Source organism: Oncorhynchus clarkii, chromosome 16 (genome assembly GCF_045791955.1).
Source record: "Oncorhynchus clarkii lewisi isolate Uvic-CL-2024 chromosome 16, UVic_Ocla_1.0, whole genome shotgun sequence".
Lineage (NCBI taxonomy): Eukaryota > Metazoa > Chordata > Actinopteri > Salmoniformes > Salmonidae > Oncorhynchus > Oncorhynchus clarkii.
This window is the reverse complement of record NC_092162.1, coordinates 23972990-23981827: the sequence shown is the minus strand read 5'-3', so window position 1 is coordinate 23981827 and position 8838 is coordinate 23972990. Positions and strand designations below refer to the sequence as shown.

At 40.6% G+C, this 8838-nt stretch overlaps 1 protein-coding gene across 1 annotated transcript in view; it reads left to right on the top strand.

Annotated features, from left to right (window-relative positions):
• Positions 1-2378: 2378 nt before the first annotated feature.
• Positions 2379-8838, top strand: part of LOC139368236 (sodium channel, voltage-gated, type IV, alpha, a) — a 101562-nt gene continuing 95102 nt past the window's right edge. Inside the window, exon 1 of the mRNA XM_071106905.1 lies at positions 2379-3291. The gene's annotated coding sequence lies outside the window, so the exon portion shown is untranslated. The remainder of the gene's footprint in view (positions 3292-8838) is intronic.

The window sequence follows — 8838 nt, the reverse complement described above, 5'->3', positions numbered from 1 at the left end:
CCCATAGGGCGGTGCACAATTGGCCCAGTGTCGTCCTGGTTAGAGTTTGGCCGGTGTAGGCCTTCATTGTAAATAAGAATTTGTTCTTAACTGACTTACCTAGTTAAATAAAGGTTAAATAAATATAAAATAAACATTTATCTGGTGAATTCATTAAAATAAGTTGAATCAGAGTTTACTTTGATCTTTAGGGTTGGGCAGTGTAGGCTTAGTCACCAGCTGGTTAGGTTTAGATATCATTACACGTCTTTTAGATTGTCTGAAGATTGCATTTCTCATTCACCAGGATAATAACTTCTGATTTAATAGAATACAACATACTAGATAACTCCTGACAAATCTGACAGAGTTGATATTTTACAGAGTTGACAAACATGACATTTTTCTTCATCATTCAAGTGGTATACATACAATAATAGTTTTCCCCCTCAGTTGCTTTATGACTCTAGAACATAATTAAATGTAAAATATTTTCTGGCAGATGGAGTTGACAGTTTATGGTTGTGACCATGGTAATTCCAATATTGTTTGTTTCAATCTATCAAAAGTAGAGAACTTTACAGACCATGGTTGCACTACATGTAGTGAGGACATGAATAAGGGGTCCTTATGGTATAGATGGCCTTGATTATTACTGATTAATTTAGGATTTTAGGCAAATCTGACGAAGCTGACCAAATCCCTGGACACATCTTTTAGGAATCACAGTTTTGAGCAAAGTATTATTTAAAGTCACAGAGGGCTATTGCAAGAAACAACATAAGATCCCTTTTCAGTTCTTTTCCATTATTGCCTGTTTTTAGAATTTTAAACACTTTTTTGGAGAGTTTGAAATTGGGATCCTTTGCTCCAGACAAGGGCATTTCCAGGCATAGAGACGACATAATGAATAATATTGAAAGTATTATTTCGAAAATTCCCAAAACAAATATTTTCCTTATAAAATTGCACTAAATGCAAATTTTAAGCTCAAATAATGCAACAAAATAAACCATTTGAACTATAAAAATAACGTGTCCCTGCCAGACAAGGATTATCCTGACTTTCAAGAATCCCTAAAATAATTTCCTGCTATTCTACATATTTTGCCAGGGGCGCAACTTTCACTGGGGACGGTGGGGACATGTCCCCCCCCCACCACATTCTGACATTTTATTTTTGTTCCTCCCCCAGTTTTATCATTGGAATGTGATACAAAAAGAGACAACGGTATGCTTTAGGACCATGTGGACGCCTCCAAGCGGTCGGGTAGGTGTTTTGGAGTGCATGTCCCCCCCACTTCTAAACCCAAATCCCCCCCTTGTGGGGGCTGCGGGGTTGTGTGTTGTGCCAGTGCTTACAGTATTTATCAGAATTCAGGGGTAGGCACATTTGCATGTGTATGCTAGTTTATTTATTCTCTGATAATTTAATAATTTCTGCATTAACAGTAATTTGTGTCTTATGTCTTAGTAGTTTTTTCTTTAGGTAACACGTTTGTTTTGGCATAGAGTAGTAGCCTTCACTGTGAAAAGTATTAAGGAAAAAGGAAACAGAAAGATGCCAGCTACTGATTTCAATACTTTTACAGTAATTTCAAAAGGCACTCGCACCTGCAAAAAAGATTCATGTGTGGCAACAGTTGAACAAGATACATAATATCTGATATTTAATAAGCTTACGTATCGGCCTCACGGCCTTCGTCAGATACGTAAGCTTATTAAATATCAGTGATACTATCAAGAGCAGTGTGCGGTTTCCTTTTTCCTTCATCTTGTTCAACTGTTGCCATGCACCTGCAAAAACGATTGCTCAGATGTGCGAGTGCCTTTTGAATTACTGTGAAAAGTATTGAAATCAGTAGCCAAGTTACCCATCCTAACCCGCTGGGAAGTTCATCCTTCCAAGAAGCGCCTGGTCATTCTGTGGCAGCATGGCAACATCATCAGAGTGAACGAACAAGCTCAAGATTAGGTTTCTGTTCAGCTGTTTTGTCTAGATCAACATAGGTTGGAATGAGCAAGTGTGAAGAGAAGAGAGGAAAGGGGTGGGTGAAAAGGGTGCAAAAAAACGTTTTATTCAGAACTTATGGGTCTGCAAGGTGAAATAAGAAGAACCATATCATTGATGACATATCAAAACCGATTTGCTTCTTTTTATATTCATTTGGAAATTAAACATATTTTTTTTAAAAGAGTAGGCTATGTAGCATACTATATATAATCGTGTGTTGAAAACAGTTGGCAGGCTTAAAACGGTTTTACCTCTGACGTCTTATCATTAAATTGAATGGCAGAAAATAAGTAATGTTTCTAATAATCCAATATATTGTTTACCTATAAAGACTGTGCTTTAGGCTTGAGTTTAACAGCAAACATGTCCTGAAGATAGCCTCCATGGACAGGGACGTGGGAAAATCACGTTGGAGGCACTACAAGTTCCAAGAAGCAGACGACGACACTAAATTAAACGTTTGTAATCACATATCATTTTCCATGTATAACCATATTACGCACCTTAGAGCCAAATTGAGCTTTTACAAGGATAGGATTCCTCTCACTCAATCGAATTGTGGGCTCACGGATGGGATATCGGAAGGCACAAGACTAATTCACTCACTGCATTTCCACCTGTCGGCACATGCGCGTAACTAACGAATCTTTAATCTACTCTGGTTTTGTGCATTTACATACAATTTTTTGTTTCTTCCAGGCCACTAATCCGGGTCGTTTATTCGACGAGGAAAATATAGCCTACCTTGTAAAAAAATATGCACTAGTCATTCATGAGAAGGCAATGTAAGGAATAACAAATCCGAAAAATGTAAGGTAAAACATATGAGTGTAGCCTAGCCTACACATTGACATTCAAACATAGCACACAAATTGTAGCCGATAGTCTACATTCAGAACCAGAACGAACCAGCTTGGTCTAGGAAACATTGCACGACTCTCCACATTCTAAGTAGGTCGACATATTTCAAGGAGTACCTGTCACACAGAAAACTGCATGTCATTGCTAAATAAACCTATGTCTTCCATAAATGCTGACGGTTTAAGCCGACTGCGTGGCACCGAGGACCGACTGGACCGAGTGTGGGAACTTCGAAGTGTCAAAAAGTTTTGACGTGATGATCCTACCTGAAGCAACTCTCCGGTTTCATTCAAGACACTACCGCGTCAGCAACAGCTGTCTTGGAGCCTGCACTAGCCTCCAAAAGGAGAGAATTAAGTCTTCAGTAAAAGGCTTGAAGGAAGGCGAATTTCTGTGGAGTTTGAGTTCTGTGGAAATCTATTTATTTTCCTGGGCAAGGTAAAAAAATAAAATAATTATCCACCGCTCTCTGCTCTGTTTTGTGGCGTGCTGGTCCATGCAATTCGGGATCCTTGGGACGTCCCTACCCATTGAAGTTGAAATGTAAAATGGTTAAGGTAAGGGTTAGGGATAGGTAAGGGTTATGGTTAAGGCTAAGGTTAGGGTAGGGGTTGAGGTTCGGGTTTAGAATAAGAACGTCCCAAGGTTACCGGATAGCACTGACAATTCAGAACTATGTAAAGACCCAGGTCACACTGTTCTAGAATATTATGTAGTTTTGCCTCATTGTTTACCCTTGGTGCTATTTTTACATGTCTTACCTGTTAGATGATCAGCAGCTTTTCTCTTTCACCTGTTCCACCAGTTGATAATTGCATATATTAATTGATTTGGTTTAAATTGGATCTGAAAAAAATTATAATTTCCCAATATGCTACTCATCAAATCAAATGTATTGCCATGTGTTTTACACAAACCAAAAGAACAGCACTGCTCCTCATTGTAACATTTTCAATGTAGCTACTGTAATACGCCATGGTTAAATTGTAATAAAGTAGTAGGATAGGCTAGCCCTATATTATGTTCTGCATGAAGATACACATTTTCATTAAATGGACAATCTAAAACTCCTTCAAAGTGTTTTTGCTCATACTGTAAAGCTGCTCTTGATGCATTGGAGACATTCTATGTCAGATAATGATTGCAGGTGAGACACCTGACAAATGCAGTTAGATTATTTTTTTGATTGGTATGAGCATATTTGGGAGTGATGTTTGGCTTGGATTTCATTGTTTTATTTGACTTAACCAGCTTTACAGTGTCTCCATTTGTCTGTCTTGTCTGTCTGTCTATGTGTACAGGTGGGTGTGTGTGTGTGTGTGTAATTACATATGTTTAATGCGCTACTACACTGTTGAAATATAGTAGCACATTTCAGGGGATTGTTTGTAGTGTAGGTACTATATCCCCTTTCTTTGTAACCTGGCAGGTGAGGGCAGCCTGACTCATCACAAGCACACTTCAGGCCAGGCACCTGGTCCTTTAGTCCAGTTTGGGCAATTTCCCTTCCTCCCTCCTTCCCAGGGGACAGATTATATTTAGCCTGTGTCTTAATGGAAGACAGACAGGGTACTGTGATGCTGTGGATGCTCAGTTGTACCCCACCATTCCTCTGCCACTAATCCATGTTGCCCAAATCAGAGGTGTGGGGAGATGGAGACGGCCCCCAGCCCCTCCATTGCCCCCAGGCATTGCTGTTCCCTGGACAGTCGAGCAGACTTGGAGATCAGGTGGTAGCGGCCCGTTCGTATTATTACCTGTCAGCAGTACGCCACCTCTTACGCAACCTGGCTGGCTCCCCAGCCACAATGGACCCCTTTAGTGACGGTGACAAGGCTACAAGTGCAGTTTGGAGGGTTATAGGTGCAGAGTTTTGTGGTTATTAAAGTGGTTATTACATTTGTTAAAACATTTGTCCAATCATAAAGGCTGCCTCTAAACCAGACACATGGATATGTAGGCCAATATTCAATGTGGATTTGTGCCTCGTAATGAGACACTTTGCGTAAATCATCCGTTGATGTCAATTAGAGATTTTCTTGGAAAGTAGGCCATCAGTTGGGCGTCCAGCTACTTTACTGGCACGTGATTGTCTAAGAATTTTTGCAGCATCATTCTGAAGGGGTCTATTGGGACAGAATCAAAGGTGTAGCTGTTTAGATAAAAGGCATTGCTGTTTTGCAGTGTGTGTGTGTAATGGTGTTCTCAGCCGTTTGTATACCGATCTGCTGTGTGTCTGTGTGTGCGTGTGTGCGTGTGTGTGTGTGTGTGTGTTGCAGCACCGAGTATCACATGCTCTTGGACGCAGAAGGTGTTGGTTTTGGGTTTCTTTCACCAAGGGAGGGCATGTGATTGCTTGGAAAGACCTCCCCTATTTTTCCGTAGTAGGCAAAGGGTGAAATGAGGTCAAAGTGAAAGAAAAAATCAAAATGTGGTGTTTTCCAAACCAACTTTGTCATTGGTCATCTTCTCCTTCCATAAGTTTTCCCCAATCATCACTCAGCCCCCCCCCCTTCCAGCCATGATGTTGTTTGACCCAATGAGTAGATCATATCTTACATGAGTCACATCTTCATGTTGTAGTGTAATGTGAAACTGTCTCTGATAACTTAGTCTCATTTCAACATTTGTGTGTAGAGCTATCATAACTGGCTATCAGGTTCTCTATTTAGGTTAATTGAAGGTTTTTTTATCGGCCTCTTTACCGTTGCTCAGAGTCTTTCGGTTAGATGTGGGACTATTCTATTCTCAGTAAATGTTTTAAAGACAAACCAAGGGGGTAACTGGTAAGGATCATGTCCAGTTCCATTTTGTAAAAAAATACATTTGAGGAAGGGCTTAGCATTGTTTTAGTATTCTTTCTCTTGTTGCTGTGTTATGTACAAAACTACTACTATGATTGTAAAGTAATTGTAATCTTGTACCCTTACCTGTATTTAAGACACTTGAACTAAGGTTGTTCACCATTGTTTGTAAGAAATGTAATTCACTTTAGACAAGTTATCCCAATTGGTTAGGGTTAGTTACTGGTTTGGTTAGGTTTAGGAAAGAAATGATAAGATAAGTGTCAAGTGTTGGAGTAGGATTTTAACCAGCAAGTTTGTGTATGACAGCACAGATTCCCTCATGGCCATCACAGTTGCTTGAATTGTTTTATAGACAATACCTAGTTTATGACAGCCCTTCACAGCTCCTAGGAATGTAGTGACAGAAGCATACCACACGTCTAACGCCATCTCCACACCATGCATGGTTGCTGTTTCTAGATCATTACAGCTGCACTTACTTTTAGCAACTATCCAGTGGCGATCTGTCATTCAGAGCAGCCCCACCTGTTTTGAGCCCACATTTTTAGCTAAAACTATACAATGTTATTGCATGTTATTGCATTTCACATATCAGTTTGCAAGCAATGTAATTATTATTTTTTTAAATCATTGAGTTAATAGAGCCGCATACAAACATGGTCTCTTTTTTGCTTTCTTGAGCAAGGCAGCTCCAAAATGCAGGTTTTCAGCCAAGCGCAGTGCTTTCTGTGGTGGTGGGGCAGCCAGCTGAAAATACGGAGCGTAGGGGTTGGTAATGTTCTGTAGTTGCGCCGTGATTGGCTCAGTGTTCTGTCACTCATGGGGACACTACGTCACCTCCAAGTTCTTAAGGGTAGAGCAAAGAAATTCATGCCCCTTGGATGCTTTCATGGAGTTACATTAGAAGTGCTCATCCAAGAAGGATCAAGGTCATTGGCCACAGATAAAATGACGTCAAATCACGTTATACCTACAGTAGCTTTGATTTGACTGATGTCAACATCATACTTTCAAAATCCTAGTTACTGTCAATCATCAAGTCAGTCAAGTCGACAATCTACTGTCAAATCCTTTTAAATCTTTGTCATATGAAGAGAAATAATGAGAAATTATAGATAAAACGTATCGGTGCCCATGGGCCATTGGACATAAACATTACACAACAAATTGGAAATCACAAATTCAACAATGAGTGGTTTGGAAGGAATCAGTGGCTAACTGCAAAGCAATCCCTAGCCTGCTATTCAGTGGAGTGTCTGTGTGGTCCCGAGTCTGGGATTAAGAGTCTCTTTTCCAAACTTAAAATGATAAACATTCAACATTGGCCATGCTGTCAATGAAGCATGATTTGTGCAGCACTCAAAACAACTGTTATCTCGGAACTGTGAAATCTAACTTCAGTGAGTTCAAGACAACTGGGAGCTCAGGGGGGAAAAAAGCTCTTACTGGGGAAATGCATTTTTGAACGGTCACTCAACTCGGAATTGTAAATCAGGAACTCTGGCCTCTTTCTAGAGCTATGACCTGAAGATCACTGACGTCATCATGATTCAACCTTGTTTTTTCAGAGTTCCCAGTTGTCTTGAAAGCACTATAAATCCAGGGAATGACAGACTTTGATGACAAATTTTGATGACAAAATTTGCCAACAAATGACCGTCACGCCCCCTTCCTGTTCAAGTGAGCACAGCACAACAAGGTGAGTCCAAAAATGTCTTGAATGCTGCTGCATATATGATGTAATACAGTGGGGCAAAAAGTATTTAGTCAGCCACCAATTGTGCAAGTTCTCCCACTTAAAATGATGAGAGGCCTGTAATTTTCATCATAGGTACACTTCAACTATGACAGACAAAATGAGAAAAAAAATCCAGAAAATCACATTGTAGGATTTTTTATGAATTTATTTGCAAATTATGGTGGAAAATAAGTATTTGGTCAATAACAAAAGTTTATCTCAATACTTTGTTATATACCCTTTGTTGGCAATGACAGAGGTCAAATGTTTTCTGTAAGTCTTCACAAGGTTTTCACACACTGTTATTGCATTACTCCATGCAGATCTCCTCTAGAGCAGTGATGTTTTGGGGCTGTTGCTGGGCAACACGGACTTTCAACTCCCTCCAAAGATTTTATATGGGGTTGAGATCTGGAGACTGGCTAGGCCACTCCAGGACCTTGAAATGCTTCTTACGAAGCCACTCCTTCGTTGACCGGGCGGTGTGTTTGGGATCATTGTCATGCTGAAAGACCCAGCCACGTTTCATCTTCAATGCCCTTGCTGAGGGAAGGAGGTTTTCACTCAAAATCTCACGATACATGGCCCCATTCATTCTTTCCTTTACACGGATCAGTCGTCCTGGTCCCTTGGCAGAAAAACAGCCCCAAAGCATGATGTTTCCAACCCCATGCTTCACAGTAGGTATGGTGTTCTTTGGATGCAACTCAGCATTCTTTGTCCTCCAAACACGACGAGTTGAGTTTTTACCAAAAAGTTATATTTTGGTTTCATCTGACCATATGACATTCTCCCAATCTTCTTCTGGATCATCCAAATGCTCTCTAGCAAACTTCAGACGGGCCTGGACATGTACTGGCTTAAGCAGGGGGACACGTCTGGCACTGCAGGATTTGAGTCCCTGGCGGCGTAGTGTGTTACTGATGGTAGGCTTTGTTACTTTGGTCTCAGCTCTCTGCAGGTCATTCACTAGGTCCCCCCGTGTGGTTCTGGGATTTTTGCTCACCATTCTTGTGATCATTTTGACCCCACGGGGTGAGATCTTGCGTGGAGCCCCAGATCGAGGGAGATTATCAGTGGTCTTGTTTGTCTTCCATTTCCTAATAATTGCTCCCACAGTTGATTTCTTCAAACCAAGCTGCTTACCTATTGCAGATTCAGCCTTCCCAGCCTGGTGCAGGTCTACAATTTTGTTTCTGGTGTCCTTTGACAGCTCTTTGGACTTGGCCATAGTGGAGTTTGGAGTGTGACTGTTTGAGGTTGTGGACAGGTGTCTTTTATACTGATAACAAGTTCAAACAGGTGACATTAATACAGGTAACGAGTGGAGGACAGAGGAGCCTCTTAAAGAAGAAGTTACAGGTCTGTGAGAGCCAGAAATCTTGCTTGTTTGTAGGTGACCAAATACTTATTTTCCACCATAATTTGCAAATAAATTCA